The sequence below is a fragment of the Poromitra crassiceps genome (assembly GCF_964638095.1).
Source record: "Poromitra crassiceps genome assembly, chromosome: 2".
In the NCBI taxonomy this organism is placed as follows: domain Eukaryota; kingdom Metazoa; phylum Chordata; class Actinopteri; order Beryciformes; family Melamphaidae; genus Poromitra; species Poromitra crassiceps.
Window position 1 is genome coordinate 112,239,743 of NC_139624.1, and position 16,747 is coordinate 112,256,489.

The following is a 16,747-nucleotide window of genomic DNA, read 5'->3' on the forward strand; positions in this document are numbered from 1 at the left end:
CAGGCAGATTAAGCAGAAACAAACCAGGTATTTTTTCAATTCTGGTTACAAAAATCAAATTTAATTCCTTTGTCACTAATGACCAGAAGTTACAAATGGTGGGGCATTGCCACATACAATGCAGGTACGTACCAATCTCTGTTTTGCACTTATTACAAAAAGGGGATCTATCAGGATCAAATTTGTTAAGAATGTGCGGTGTTCTGTGCTGTCTATGTAAGATTTTATATTGGGTTTCCTTAAATTTATTACAGACAAATGTTTTATGACAAGCAGAAATGCACTCAGCCCAGTCATCTGTTTCATACTTAATCCCCAGATCTCTCTCCCATACTGACTGAACATGCTCAATATTATGTTTGTTCCATGAATCCAACGCTTGATAAAAATAAGAAATGAAACCTTTGGTTCCTGAAAACCCTGTTAGACATGTGTCCAGGGGACTAACCAATGTACCCTCAGAGGGTAATGAGATGTCTGTTTGTACAAAGTGGCGAACCTGCAGAAAGGCAAAAAAATGTGTGCCTGGTATACCAAACCTAGTTTTAATCTGTGTAAATGACATTAAAGTGTCTTCTGAAAATAAATCACCAACAACTCTAATCCCTTTCTTATGCCATAGATCGAATATGCTGTTGCCGATACCTGGGGGAAAGGTCTTATTACCAATTATAGGAGTCAGAGCAGATGAAAACCCCTTCCTCCCTGTATAGGTCACCATCTCTCTCCAGACCTTGATTGTGTTGTATATCACTGGGTTATATCTGATGTTGGTTGAAATCTGCTTTTTATCACCGGTTAATAGACTAAGGAGGTTTGAGGGTGCACAACACCATTCATCCATATGGGCTTTATCCCCCTTAAAATAGCTTTGAATCCAGTCAGATATAATACGAGCATGACAGGCCCAATTATAAAACAACACATTAGGAAGTCCTAACCCCCCCCTCTCTATAGGAAGTTCCAATGTCTTCATTTTTAACCTTGGTCTTTTACCATGCCATATGAACTTTGTGAGATCTCTCTGTAGGCCCTTAACCATCTGCCTCGTGATCCATAAAGGAAGCATTTGCATTGGGTGTAATAAACGGGGAAGAACATTCATTTTAATCAGATTGACTCTGCCAATCCATGAGATCGGGAGATCCATCCATCTAATAATATCGTTTTGAATTTTTTTTAAGACAGGGGCAAAGTTCAGCTTAAACATGTCCTTCAAGTTGGTAGAGACCGTTATCCCTAGGTAGGTCAGTCCTGTTGTGGACCATCGAAAGGGGAAATTTATAGTAGTAGGTGGTTCAGTAGTGCTCCCTAGGGGCATTGCTACTGACTTGTCAAGGTTAACTTTGTATCCTGATCCCCGTCCAAATGTTTCAATTATTGACAAAACAGCGGGTACAGATCTTTCCGTATTTGAAATAAAAAGTAAGACATCATCAGCATACAAAACTATTTTAAAGGTATTCTCCCCTATTTTAATACCCGATATGTTAGGGCTGTTTCTAATCGCCTCTGCAAGCGGTTCAATAGCCGCGGCGAATAATAAAGGTGAAAGCGGATCCCCCTGGCGGGTCGATCTACCCAGCTGAAAAGACGGAGAGCGGGTACCGTTGACCACCACACTAGCCTCAGGTGACTTATATATTAGTTTGACCCATTCAGTGAATGTTTCCCCCATACCAAATTTTCCCAGGACTTTGAATAAATAAGGCCACTCTATTCTGTCGAACGCCTTTTCGGCGTCGAGCGATATAACTAATCCTTCGCTCCTAGTCTCATTTGTATACTGGATGACGTTTAACAATTTCCGCATATTTGCATATGATAATCTACTTCTTATAAATCCGGTCTGATCTGAATTCATTATTTTAGGCAACAACATCTCCAACCTTCTTGCAAGAAGCTTGGAGAGTAATTTACTGTCCACATTTATTAAACTAATTGGTCTGTATGAACCGCATAAGTCAGCAGGTCTACCTTTCTTAAGAATAAGAGAAATATTAGCAGAATATAAGGTTGGGGGGAGAAATCCCCTCTCAAAGGATTCTCTATACATACGAAGTAGTGGATCTGCTACCAATTTACTAAATTTTTTATAAAATTCTGGGCCGTAGCCATCAGGTCCCGCAGCTTTACCACTCTGTAAAGATTGAATAGTTTCAAGTAGTTCCCCTTTAGTTATTGGCCTACAGAGTACATCCCTATCTTCCTGTTTCAATGAAGCCAGTTTCACTCCTTCTAAGAATTTGTCTATCTCCTCTGAAGAGGCATCAGACTCTGATGTATACAATTTTTTATAAAATTCCAACATAATATTACAAAGTTTTTTAGTTTCAAATTGTTTACTGCCGGTGGCATCGACCAAGGAGGAGATAGCGTTCAGTTCTTGTTTCCCTGCAGCAAGACGTGCCAGTAGGCGGCCTGGCTTGTCCCCCATTTCATAAAGCCTGTGTCTCGCAAAAAACATTAACGATTCAGCTTTTTGTGTTAGAAGCTCATCCAAAGCTGATCTGGCAGCATCGACTCTCCCAGAAAGGTCTCTAGAAGGATGTTGTTTAAGTTCGGCTTCCAGATTAGCCAGCACTTTTTCCAGCCTCAGTTGTTCCTTTAAAGTATTTCTTTTTTTAGCTGCGCAATATGAGATTATTACACCTCTTAAGTAAGCCTTGGCGGCTTCCCATAAGGTTGATGGGCTTATGTCCTCAACATCGTTGGTCACCATATAGGCTTCGAATTGCTCATTAATGTATTTTATGAAAGGGGGGCTGCTCAGGAGAGAAGGATTAAGACGCCACTGGTAAGAGCTCGCCTCACGGAAGGGTGGAGAAAGAGTTATATGAATGGGAGAGTGATCAGATAAGGTACGAATTCCTATACCACCTTCCTCCAGTCTATCTAATACCTGTCTAGAAGTAAAAAAATAATCTATACGTGAGAAGCTTTGGTGGGGATTTGAAAAAAAAGTAAAGTCTCTTTCCTTCGGATATAACACCCTCCAGGCATCAAACAAACTTAAATCTGTACACAGTTCCCTAGTAAATACTGCCCTTTTAGAGGGTGGCGACTTTAGGGATGGTTTATGGTCCATCTCTGGGTTTAACACACAGTTAAAATCTCCTCCTAAGATAGTAATAGGGGTTGACAAAGAAGAGACATCAGCTGTAATTTTAGAATAAAATGAACTCGTAAATACATTTGGTGCATAAACACAGCCGATCATAATGTGCTCCCCATACAAGGTGCCCCTTATCAGCACATATCGGCCCTCTGCATCTTTCACACATTTTTCAAGGTTAAAGGGGGTGTTCTTATTTATGAGTATAGCAACCCCTCTCCGACTGGAGCAAAAAGAGGAAAAATAAATTTGACCCACCCATTCTCTTTTAAGTTTCTCATGTTCCGCATCAGTCAAGTGAGTCTCTTGCAGCAATGCGATATGAGTCTTTTCTTTTTTTAGCCATGTTAAGATTTTCTTGCGCTTTATAACATGATTGACCCCTTTTACATTAATTGAAATTATTTTAGTTGTACTCATAACTTTATGTAACAATCAAATAAGTAATACTGAGTCTGCTGATGAAATATAGTTTGCCGGGCATACTGTAGTTTATAAGAGCAGCGGTGGAGAGACAGTCTGAGAACCAAAACAAAACAAAACACACTAACTGAAATACCATACACAGGTGCCCTCTAAACAGAGCTCCCCTCAACACATAAACTCTAAAAGGAAAAAAAAAACACCTCATTCCCCCTAAACTAAGGCACGTGATGCTGAGTGGACGAAGTCAATGCATTTTTTTTTAATAGCATTAATTCTAGGGTGGAGACTCTGGAGACGATGCGCAACATGTTTTGGGATTTATATATGATGATGTCACAGATGATGTCACGATCTGCATCACAAATCACTGATGATGTCACTGTGGTTCTCAACCTGGGGGTCGCAAGATTATTTTGGGGGGAAGTCAGGCGCACGCACGCAGGGAGACTCAGAGATGGGTGGAAACACAAGCAATCTGTCTAAACACTTAGCGAAAGTGCAAACAGAGAAATGCATAGTTTTTGACAAGCTATGTTAGCAACCTAGCACCCACACACGGAGTTAACTAAATTATGCAAACATGGTTAACACATTGAGTGCCAAGGACGTCTGTGGACGTCCTAAAAAAAAGTAACGTTCAGTGCCAAGGACGTCTGTGGACGTCCTAAAATCATAATTCATATTATTCCATAATTCTACTGTTTAAGGTCGTACCTAGCCAGTGAGCATGAATCCCTTCAAGGGATCACACGGCGCCACCTTAAAAATCACATCGCAGCTGCGCAGTGCAGCCACGTTAAAACCTTGCGGTGCTCAGAGCCTCCTTGTAGAGTAGGTGTGGTTAGTAGCAGTAGCAATAGCAGTATCAGTAGCAGAGAATAGATTTATAGCATTTAGTAGCATTTAGTAGAATTTAGTAACATAGCGATTAGTAGATTAGTTTGTGAGATTGTGTAGTGAGTGGATTCGAGTGCTTGGTGTGAGGTGAGTGCGTGGGTGGGTTGTGTCGGGTGTGTGAGTGTGCTAGCGAGTGTGCCTGTGTTAGATTTAGCTAGCATTTAGTATTTAGCGTTAGGTCAGGGTAGATAGGATCTGTGTAAAAAAAAACAAAAAAAAACAAAAAAAAAGTGTCTGTGTGTCTCTGTCTGTCTGTCTGTCTTGTGTGTCTGTTTTGTTAGACTATCGTTAGTGTTAGACTAGCGTTAGACTAGCGTTAGTCAGCGTTAGTGTACAGTTAGACTAGCGTTAGTTAGCTGTTAGCTGTTAGTTAGCTGGCATGCCTAAGGCCAAATGCAAACGTGGTGGGCCGCGCCCAGGGCCTGGGCAGCTCACACTGCAACAGGCTCTCAGTCGTGCTGTTCGGGAGAGAGATCTCCCGGAAACCGACACCGATGAGCCGGAGGAGACCGCTTCATCATCTCCTGACGACGCCAGAGATGAGGAATGGCAGCCCCCTGGCCCTGGACCTAAGAGGCGAACCTTCTTGGACGAGGCGGCTTCCAGAGGTTAGAACCTACATAGATAGCCTACTTTATTGATCCTTTACAGGAAACTATTACTACTAAAGCTGTAAATGCCAGACGATTGTATGCATAGATGACTTCTCGATTGTTGACAAAAATGTGATATTGTAAGTTCTGATATTGTAAGTCGATTTGAATAAAAGCGTCTGCCAAATGCCGTAATGTAATGTAATGTAATGTCTAATAATAAAAAGAAGCAGGAGAAAAATAATAATAATAATAATCATGAGTGCAAAAAGTATTCATAAAAGTGACTTACAGTGTATATACATAGGAACAGGCATCACTGGCCAGCAAGTAAAAAAAACAATGGAGGTAGAAATGTAAAAAATAAAATAAACACACACCCACACACCTTTTATTATTCATCAATTTATTTTCGTCAACACCAAGCTTGGTAAGAATAACGATCCTGCAATTAGTTAGCATACTAATAATACCATGTAAAATATTCAATTTCAGAGTTGGAGCACAGCTCGGAGGAAGATGACGACGAAGAGGAAGGGGCTCCCCCCAGCGTCACACGTCGTGCGCGCTTGACCTCCAGTGATGGTGAGATGAAGGCCATTTTAGAATTACAATTATTCATCTGATATTGAAAACAAACTTTTTTCCTTCAAGAAATGTCAATATATTTTTATAAACTCACTTTTACTATACAGAAGAGTCGGAGGAGGAGGAGGAGGAGGAGGAGGAGGAGGAGGAGGAGGAGGAGGAGGAAGAGCAGCATCTGCCGGCATCTTCAAGCAAAAGAGGTGAGAAGATTATTGGATTTTGTCAAAAAGACAGCTTGTTTACATATCACAATTGTCTGAAGAAAAACCTTTTATTTCATTGTTTTAGCGGGCAAGTCTCGTCCCTCCCTGGATCCTCCGAGCTGGCGGGATATGGCAGACTGGAGCCCCAAAACGCTGCCATTCACCGCAGTGCCAGGTCCCAGTGCGGCAGCATCACTGCAGTCCGACAAGCCTGTCGACTTTGTGGAACTGTTCCTGTGTGACGAGCTCATGTTGCTGATTGTTGATCAGACCAACAAGTACGCGGAACAGTGTATTGCTGTCATAGATGAGCTGCGTCTGCCATACTCCAGGGTAAACGCCTGGCAACCGCTGACCCTGGTGGAGCTGAAGCGGTTTCTGGGATTGCTTTTCCTTACTGGCATCGTCAAGAAGCCGAGTTGGGCAGAGTATTGGTCTGTTGATGTGGCGCTTGAAACACCATACTTCGGGAGCACAATGCCACGCAACAGGTTCCAGCTCATTTGGCGGTTTCTCCACTTCAGCGACAATCGGGAGGTCGATGGCAGCGACCGGCTCCACAAGGTTCGTCTTGTCCTTGATCTGCTCCTCTCCAAATTCAAGGAGCTGTACCAGCCGTCACAAAACATCTCGGTGGATGAAGGGATGCTGCACTTTCGAGGACGACTACGTTTCCGTGTATACAATCCTGCCAAACCCACCAAGTATGGAATCAAGAGCTACATACTGTGTGATTCAGCCAATGGTTACTGCTACGCCATGAAGCCATACTGTGGAACTCACAGTACCCTGCAGGACACTGTGCGCTTCCTCATTGCCGGCCTTGAGGGTTTTGGCTATCGCTTGTGGATGGACAACTTCTATAACAGCGAGTCAATGTGTCGTCTTCTCCTCGGCCTCCAGATCCACTCAGCTGGCACACTCCGTGTGAACAGGGGAGAACCGCCGTCCATCCGCGAGGTAACCACGTCTGACCTGGCAGTAGGTGAACAACGCGCTCGTCACAATGACACAGTGATGGTCCTGGCATGGCGAGACAAACGCATCGTCCGGATGATTTCTACGTTCCACCAGGATGAGATGACAACTGTGGCGGTGAGACAAAAAGGAAACAGTGAGAGAGTCCCCCAGAGGAAGCCAGCATGCGTGGTGGAGTACAACCAGTACATGAGTGGTGTGGATCGCCTGGACCAGAAGATCTCCTATTACCCCTTCATCAGGAAGACTGCAAAATGGAGCTCTAAGTTTGTCATGTACCTGATGCAGATCGCAATGAGCAATGCGTTCATTGTGTACAGGGCACGCAACCCAACGACCAGCTGCAGAACCCTGAAAGACTTCATCCTGTCTGTGGTCAAATCCTGGACCGCAGATCCCCCTCCTCCTCCGGCCCCTCCCCAACCTCCTCTTCCAGGAAGAACACCAGTCCACCCACGCAAAAGGTCTGCTTCAGCGAGGCTGGATGTGGACTTCGCGGGGCATGTGCCACTGCCAGTGGCAGACCCAGCCACCAAAACAAAAACAATCTATCGAAAATGTGCGCACTGCGCAGCCAAGGGACTCCGAAAAGAGACCAAGTACGTTTGCCCTGGCTGTGACCACGTACCTCTCTGCCTGTACCCGTGCTACTTTGAGTATCACTCACAGTGATACTTTCCCCGACCCACCCCACCCCCCCCCCCCCACCCCCCCACCCCCGCTTCAGCCAGTGATGCAGTGTTTAGTTTAGTTTAGTTAGTGTCAACGAGTGTGTGGGCAGTCCATCAAGCTTTAGTATGTTTATTTGCTTTGACAGTTGAAAAGTAGAGACACTGGAGAGAAAGCTGTAGCGGGATTCAGTCCTTCAAGACTACAGTAACGTTACCTCCAAACACAAACTGCCTGCTGTCTGACTGTTGTCAAGCCGTCCAATAGCAGTGTCATTACTGTAACAAGAATAGTAGCAGTTGTAACACAGTAATAGCATCAGTCATGTGTATGCCTTTTTTTCATAAAATGTGTTGGTTCTTTTGAAAAAAAAAAAAAAAAAAAAACTGTAATCAAATATTTGTAGAAAATAAATGGAAGATTCTTTTCACATACTTTTTGTTATTGACTTGAGTTGAGTTTCCAACCTTTCGTTTGAGGTATTGCATTTTGTTCAACTCTAAGCAGAATTCATTCTGTGGGCTATTATGAAAATACTATGCATAAAAATGTGTTTTATTTGGAAACTACTTTGAAGGTTTTTTTGAAGAAAAGAATACACTGCATGAAATGTTGTGGTGGAATATTTGATTGTTACACACCAAATGAAAGCTTAGGAAGTGTACTTTCATCATAAAAAAAGAAGAAGTTGATATCATGTTTCTTTATGGAGAGATGGCCTGCAACATACACCTTGATGCCATAAAAAGCAGCGTCTTGAAGTTGGACTAAGCTGTGTTCAAATATTTGTAAAAAATAAATGAAACATTCTTTTTACATACTTTTTCCCCCAAGGTAAAGTAGACATTCCAACCTTTCATTTAGGTATAGCATTTTATCAAGCAGAATTCATTCTGTGGGCTATTATGAAAATACTATGCATAAAAATGTGTTTTATTTGGAAACTACTTTGAAGGTTTTTTTGAAGAAAATAATACACTGCATGAAATGTTGTGGTGGAATATTTGATTGTTACACACCAAATGAAAGCTTAGGAAGTGTACTTTCATCATCAAAAAAAAAGAAGTTGATATCATGTTTCTTTATGGAGAGATGGCCTGCAACATACACCTTGATGCCATAAAAAGCAGCGTCTTGAAGTTGGACTAAGCTGTGTTCAAATATTTGTAAAAAATAAATGAAACATTCTTTTTACATACTTTTTCCCCCAAGGTAAAGTAGACATTCCAACCTTTCATTTAGGTATAGCATTTTATCACACTTGAAGCAGAATTCATTCTGTTACCTTTGTTTACATAAAAGTGTGTTTATCTCGAAAAGTAAAAAAACCCAGCAGAAAACCCTTGAAAGTGCTCTTCCTTCACAGGCTGTCATTTCATAATGGAACTGTCTAGAAACAAAATTTCTTCTTTGAGAGAAGCAGGAGTGTCCAATGTTTCATTAGAGTCCAGCCCTCTCAATATAGCCCTAAGAGAAAAAATTCTATAGCTGTTTTCAACTGAATGGAAGTGAACCTGGCACAGGCTCCAGACAATTTTACTGAAGCGCTGTGGCACTCAATGTGTTAAGAGTAAACACATTATCCAGCTGATTGGGTGTGAATCATGAATCCAATCTGAAATAAATCGTCAGAACATCATCTCCGCTGTCCATCAGACATAAATCTTTACTTTCAGAGCGGGATGGGGGTGGGTTAGTGATTTTGGGGCGAGTGCAGCAGGCAAACAGTGTCTTGTTTTATTTGTACATTTGTATTCAGGGTCATATTGTTAGATAAACAGTTTACCCACGTCTTTGAAATGAGGCAGAGAGTTTACTCCCCTACAGATCAACTGTATTAATCAATGAGGGAGAGACAAGGTGGGTAAACTATTCACTTTGGATAAGTTACCCACCTGTGTTAACGCTACACCCCTGTTTGTATTATATGCTTTCTCTAACTGAATGTTGTATTGGCATTGGTAGAAGGATATTTAAATTCTTATATAATGCTGGATATAATGAATAATAAAAACACACCCATTAAAAAAAATTGTTAGAGCAGCCTGCTACAATGAACCTAACCCAGTCAGTCCGCTGCCCGCTGACCTCGTCTCTGTCAGGGATTGGCTGTTTACAGCATAGCCCTCCTGGTCATACCAGGTCCTCAGTTGAAACGCCTCAGGTATATGTCTGGGACTGTTGAGCTGTACAAAGCAGAGAGATCAGCCCCCAAAATTAGACAGGCGAGAAACTCAGCAGCAAACTTGCTTGAGTGACATCGCTGATGACATCATCACTGATGTAATAATCACTGATGACATCACTCACTGATTTCACCACACTTATTGAGTGACATCGCTTGATGACTTCACTATAGATACAGTCGGGTCTGTGTGGGAACACCCACAAAACGTTACCTCCGTTTTTATCAGTAGGACGAATGGTGGGACGGTGGGGGGAAAAAACCCATATATCTCAATGGGTTGACTCACCAAAGGAAGGTGCTGTGGCTCTACACTACAGATTGGGGATTCTAGAGCAGGTACATCTGTTCAGATCTGCGTTTACTTTTTTTTTATGACCAAAATTTTTATTTTCGTATATTTCAATAACATGACGTCACAAACATTACAAAGACAATACATAAAGTAAAACAAGCATTTACTGATACACAGTAATAAAAGTAGAAAAAATTAAAACAACAAAAACAAAAGAAAAAAACAAAAAAAATTGAAATAAAAAGATTGTGTACAGTATACATGACTCAGCTATGTTAGAAGTATTCAGGCAGTTATTGTTCACAGTTTTACATGTCAGCAACATATTACAGTTTACAGGGGAACAAAACCTACATCACTATTGTATAGTGGTTACAACTCTTAGACCTTATATAGGGTATCTTTTAGAGAGGGCATGAAACATACAAGCATAAGTCCAATTTAAACAAATGATCTAGAGCCATTCGATCAGATGCTCCGTGTCCTCTCCAATAATTATAGTTCTGTGATAAGGTTAATGTAGTTTCCCCATATTGCATAATACAAGTGTAGCCTATTTATCATCCTATATGACAGCTCTTCATATGCTGCCACTGCGCTTAGTTGAGTAAACCATAGACTAGATGGGGGGAGGTCCACCGTCTTCCATTCTCTAACAAGGGTTTTTCGGCCCAGCATAATGGCTGTGAGGACCCACCTTATCTGTGGCTCTGGCATCCCCTTTAAGGGGGCAGTCTCCCAATATATATAAGCTAGGTGAAAATGGCATGTCAGGGCCCGTTACCAGTTTGATGTTTTCATGGATTGCCGTCCACCAGCTCTGAGCCTTAGGACAGGACCACAGCATATGAACAAGCGTGCCCGGGGCCTCCTCACATCTCCAACAAGTTGGATCCTCCCTTAACCCCACCCTATGCAGTTTTGCAGGGGTCCAGTAGACTCTATTTAGAATCTTGAATTGTATTAATCTGGTCTTAATCTCACGGGAAGATTTTTTCAAGTTTTGCAGAATAGCATTCCATTCTGTATCTGTAAAAGTCTTATTAAGATCTACCTCCCATGTCTTTTTAAGACCGCTTCTCTGTTCCCCTGGCCTGTCCATCAGAGCAGAGTAGTATTTTGATGCTTCTTTGCCCTTTCCAGACACTGCGAGAATTTCGTCAAGGGTATCGGGTCCAGATAAAATCTTTCGAGGGTTTGGAACCACCTGTTTGAGTAAGTGATTAATTTGGAGGTACCTCCAAAATTGCTTCTGAGGTATATCATATTGCTCCCTCAGCCTAGTAAAAGATTTAATCACAGACCCTTCGTACATGTCCTTTAAGGTCACAACACCTTTTTGAGCCCATATCGTCCAATAAAATGATTTTTTATCAATACAAAGCTTTGGGTTGAGCCATAGCCAAGTTGAGGGGAACAAGTAGGGGTCTGACTTATATAATGCACACACTTTTTTCCAAATGTCCTGCAAATGTAAAATACTGTAATAGGGTGAGTTTTAGCTCTCTGAGGTAAATGGGCAAAAATTAAATTTAAGGGGGGCAAAGTGTCCAGTAGGGAGCTCTCCATCGCCACCCAGGGTGGCGCCCTTTCCGGCGGAAGCGACCAGTGGATCAAATGTCTAAGGCTAAAGGCATAGTAAAATAATAAATTTGGAAAACCTATGCCACCTCTATCAACTGGCCTCTGTAGCTTCTTCATGTTAAGTCTGGGGCGGCGGTTTCCCCATAAGAATTTTTTGCATAGCTCATCAAATTGTTTGAAATATCTCAATGGGATATCTAGTGGGAGGGCCTGAAGCAGGTATTGGAATTTAGGAACACTAATCATTTTGATAACATTCGCCTTCCCCCACAGAGAGAGATAGAGAGGCGTCCATCTGTCGATATCTGCTTTGAGTCTTATAAAACAAGGTTCAAAGTTTGCGTTTACTGCGGGGGTTGAATAACCGATCCTGTCTGCCTGGGCTGGTCTAGCAGCTAAAATGCTAACTATGCTGAATGGGGAGAACAGGAGAGACATCATCGGTGACATCATCAGTGGGAAGCAGGGAAGGGATGCTGATGATGTCACAATGGCTCTGAGTGTGAAGGCCTAAAAACGTACTGTGGGCGGATTTATTTTGTTTTCATTACTTACTGTGGCTATTAAAATTGTCTTGAATCTTGAATCTTCCAAATAAAAGCCCTCCAGAGGGAAGATGAGGCAAAAGTGGGGATTTGCAAGTAAAATCCATCAGAAAGACGTGAGAAGGATTATGATGAAAAATAAAAGCCCTCTAGGAAGCTGCAGGGTGAATGGGGCTTCAAAATGAAAAGTCCTTCAAGGAGCAGCTGGCAGGAGGGAGGGGGGCTTCAAAATAAAAGCCCTCCGGGAGTAAGTAAGTCAAGTTTATTTGTATAGCACCTTTCACAGATACAAGATCACAAAGTGCTTCAAAATATTAAAATATCAAAGACAACAGGCAACAGTGCCATAAAAGATTAAAAAACAGTAAAACATGAATGTCGCGAATCTAAGGAACGCAGAGCTAAAGGGAGGGCATTCCATATAGGTGCGACTGACTGAAAGGCACACTCACCACGGATTTTTAAACCGGTACGAGGGACGACCAGTAATCCTAGTTCTGACGACTGCTGGTGTAAGGGTGGAGGAGGTCCACAATGTATAGTGAGGTGCTTGACCATGCTAAAGGTTAAAACTAGAACTTTAAAATTTATGTGAAATTTAATAGGAAGCCAGTGCAGAGCACATAAAATTGGCGTAATATGGGCTTGCTTGTTTGTACCTGTTAAAAGCTGCGCACCTGCATTTTGGACAGTTTGTAGTCAGTCCAAAGAGGCTTTATTGAAACAAGTAAAAAGAGCGTTGCAGTAGTCTACGGTGGTGGTCACAGACAGTGATCCGTCAGAAAATGGACAGAATTATAAAAGGATGGATGTATGTCCATTGCGTTGTTTTTGAGATGACCTGGGAAGCACAGCACACGGCACTATAGTCAGGAGGACGTGGGGTCAGAGCTGGAACATAAACATAGCTGTTAGCTATAGCTGTTAGCTGTGAGCTAACATTAGTTGCGTGGCAATAAAACACAGTTTGAGTCATGCTCTTTCCATAAAGCCCACCAGCTTTGATATCTGTTGGCTAGTTATTTATAACAATATTGTGGCTCTAAAATATCGTTTTTATCGATATGGGGAGACTGTCATGGTGGTGACTTCCGCTCCTCCATTTCCGCTCTGGGAACAGACCGTCCAACCAATCGGCCCATCCAGAAAAAGTTCAGCCCCCTTGAACTTTCTGTCCATCAAAACGGATGCAAATTTGCTGGAGACGTATGCTTCATCAGTGCTCCACGGACAGACGGACAGCTGTCTTTGAAAATGAATGGAAGTGAACAGAGAAATGAACGCAGAGCCTACACCTGCATGTGTCTGCGTTGGTATTGGTGTGACATGTGGGTCTGTATATACAGTATACATACAAGGCATTATTGGGCACACTTTCTGTGTGTGTGTGTGTGTGTGTGTGTGTAAATGTGTTGAAGGGTGCGTTCTACTTCAGTACTAGCGTAGCCTCGGAGCCATCTTTCCTCTTCAGGTACAGTCCGTGGGTGAGATGGTGCTCTATCCTCAGGTAGCCGTAGAAATAGCAGGACACCAGCCGGATCTGTGCCACATTGAACAGCAGTGTGATTGCGTAGTAGAAGTTGGCGTTGGCGCTGCCGGCGTAGATCCAGAGGTGCCAGAACACCGGGAACAGAGCAAAGCAGGCCAGCAGTACACACCACAGCAGGAAGATGTTCGTCTTGCGGAATCTGTCGATGTGACTCCAGGCAGGCAGGAAGGCCAGGTAGAGAGCAATGTCTCCCACTGTGGGGTACGACTTAAAGATGGAGATCACCGCTAACTGCAGGAAGATAAGAAACACTGGGTGCTCCTTGAGTTTGATGGACAGAGGGATGGTGTAGAAGAAGACATTGATCTGGAAGACGCAGAGAAAGAAGAGGCGGAAGTGTTCAAACATCTCAACGAAGAAATACCAGAAGAGGCCGATGTTTGGGGTTAGGTCCGTCACAGAAAGAATGACGCCGTAGACAGAGGGCACGAAGTCCCAGGAGCCCAGCAGGAAGGAGGAGAGGTAGAGGATGATGGAAAGGCATCCCAGGTACATGACGGCAAACTGCAGCGTGAACAGCCAGAAGCTGCACCACCGCCAGTTCATCGGGATGTACCGGCGCTGCAGCAAATGTAGCAGTGCTGGAGCGAAGAGAGTCAATGGATAGATGGATTGATATGTAGCCAAGGCCAGGAACATGACACTCAACAAGGCACTTCCTTTAATAGTAGAGAGGATGAAAAGGGCCATGACAGCATTGTTCAGTCCACAGGTTGACTTGGCAATGCAGGATAGTATGCTGAATGGGTTCAACAGGTAAAAAAATGCTACTTTTAGAGGGATGGAGTACATTTCTTTGGGGCATCCGATGAGCTCCAGACAGTCCAGGGGGTAGCGGTTTGCCTCCAAGACATATTTCTGCTTTCTGAAGACTTGTTTGTTGTAGTCCTTCACTGCAATGTACAGAGCCAATGCAGTGATCATATCTGCTATTATGAAGGTTACCTCTGCGTAATCCACCACAAAGTGAAAGAGGTAGATGATGAGGGGGGTCTCATGGAACACATCTCCTGAGTAGGGTGAGATTCCCAGGTCCAGCAAAGCCAGTCCTTCCACCACTCTCTTCCAGGCGTTTAACGGAGAGACCACTTCGACTCTCTCTGCAATTAAGTCCGCTAAACTCGATCTAAAAAGTGCTGCGCGGATTGTAACGGCTACAATTAAAAGTTGAGTCAAGTGAGACACCATCTTGACAAGGAAGCTCTCCACTCTGCTGATGTCACAAGAGTTCTAGACGGTTCGGCCTGGCCACTAGTATAGTGATGTTATATATCACCGATGATGTCATAACAATGTCATAATGTGGGGGCGTATATTCTACATTCACATGCAAGCAATTGTGATGTCACCAGTGATGTCACTCGAGCAATTGTGATGTCACCAGTGATGTCACTCGAGCAAATTAGGATGTCATTAGTCATAGTTATATCCTGGCGATGATGTCAGTGATGATGTCATCAGTGATGTCATGCGAGCAATTGTGATGTCATCAGTGAGAAATGTGATCAGTGATGATGTCATCAGTCTTGACATTGTGACATCATCGATGCACAACTAGCATACTGTCGCTGTCGCGGCAGAACCCCGAATATCAAATTTTTCAGATTTTTATTTTTTGTCATGAATCAATGCCATTGGTCACCCTTCACGTCTCTGTGTGGGTTTTACCAAATGCAACCAATGGAAAAGCATTAAAACGAGCTTGTGAGTAATTCTCGTAACGCCATTCGCCCTCAATCTGTCAGTCAAACCTCGAAATTCATCCCCTACCTCCGTCTGTACCGCCCCACTCAGGACACTAAACCCGGAAAAGACACACGGCAGACGTGCTGTGTATTTCTGATATCGTTTTGTTTAATCCTGGCTTCCTCTGACGTGAATAGATCAATAAAATGTTTTCCAGTTATTCCTAGGCTGCAAACTTGTTTTAACATGCAAATCGGAGTGGTTTCTGACGAGAATAAAGTAACGTTAACGTTACGTTATGTCAGACTGTTCTCATCCCCATGGCAAAGCCTTTGCCTCGGCCATGAGAGGCTGAGGAGCACTGCTGCACGGCTGCGCGCGCCCCCTCGGCCCAGAGCTTGCGGCTCGTGCATGTGCATATTGTAGCGATGTGGGTTTGGTGAGTAAACATGGGTTTGTCTGGTTGTCATGTTAGTCTGGGGTTGACATGTCTGTGGGGATTTACGGGGTTACGTAAAGGCAGCATACCAGCCAGTGGGTGTGGTGGGAGAGAGGGGTTCACCTGTGATTGGCTGGGGGAAGCGGGGATCTGAACGGGAGAGCGACAGCTCAGGGTTGTTGATGTGGGAAGCCTGAGTGAGAAGGCTGTGTGTGTTGGGAGCTGCGAAGCTAGAGGAAGCTAGCGGGGTTTGGGAGTGTGTTGTGGGGTTTGGTTTAGCGTGGACCACGGCTGACAGTGGTCCCCGGAATAGCGTTCCACAATAAAGTGCGGTAACAAGATCCTGACTCTTCGACTGCTTTGTGGGAACGTTACAATATAGAGGAGAGGCGGCCATCAGCGCCTGACTGGCTGGGAGAGAGTGCTTCCAAGTCGGACTGATAATATAAACAACATCATTTGAGCTTAACCAGGTAAGATATTAATAAAGTAATGACACATTCAGCGGGAAACTACGGTAACTATAATTAAGACATGTGCCAACTTTGACGACGTTTGGTTCAGTATTTTAAGAGCAAACGGTTTTTTTAACTTCCTGAAAAGTTGCTGTTTTGGAGATTCGAGGTCCTGCCATGACAGCGACGATACTCAGCCCCAGTGACATCACTGAGGATGTCGCAGCAGTGGGATGTCCCCACAAAATTTGATCAGTGTCTGAGACATGATGCGTGACATCACACAAATAGACTCGCATACAAAGACGATCATTGGGTAACAACATCATTATAAATTATTTGGCAAATACTGCATGTGCATGTAAATGTTAAATGGTAAATGGCCTGCATTTATATAGCGCTTTTATCCAAAGCGCTTTACAATCAGTAGATAGTCTACATTCACCCATTCATACACCGATGGCGGCAGGCTGCCACGCAGGGTGCCTACACACCATCGGGAGCAAGGAGGGTTAGGTGTCTTGCCCAAGGACACGGCGA

General features: G+C 43.4%; 1 protein-coding gene and 1 pseudogene across 2 annotated transcripts in view; one reads left to right on the forward strand and one right to left on the reverse strand.

Moving 5' to 3' along the window:
• olfm3a (olfactomedin 3a) overlaps nt 1-16,747 on the forward strand; it is a gene marked incomplete at both ends in the record, with an annotated part of 85,151 nt that overhangs the window by 40,040 nt on the left and 28,364 nt on the right. The window lies entirely within an intron of this gene.
• LOC310792461 (phosphatidylinositol glycan anchor biosynthesis class U protein pseudogene) lies at nt 13,505-14,815 on the reverse strand (annotated as a pseudogene). The gene has a single exon. The product of its transcript is annotated as a phosphatidylinositol glycan anchor biosynthesis class U protein pseudogene (transcript).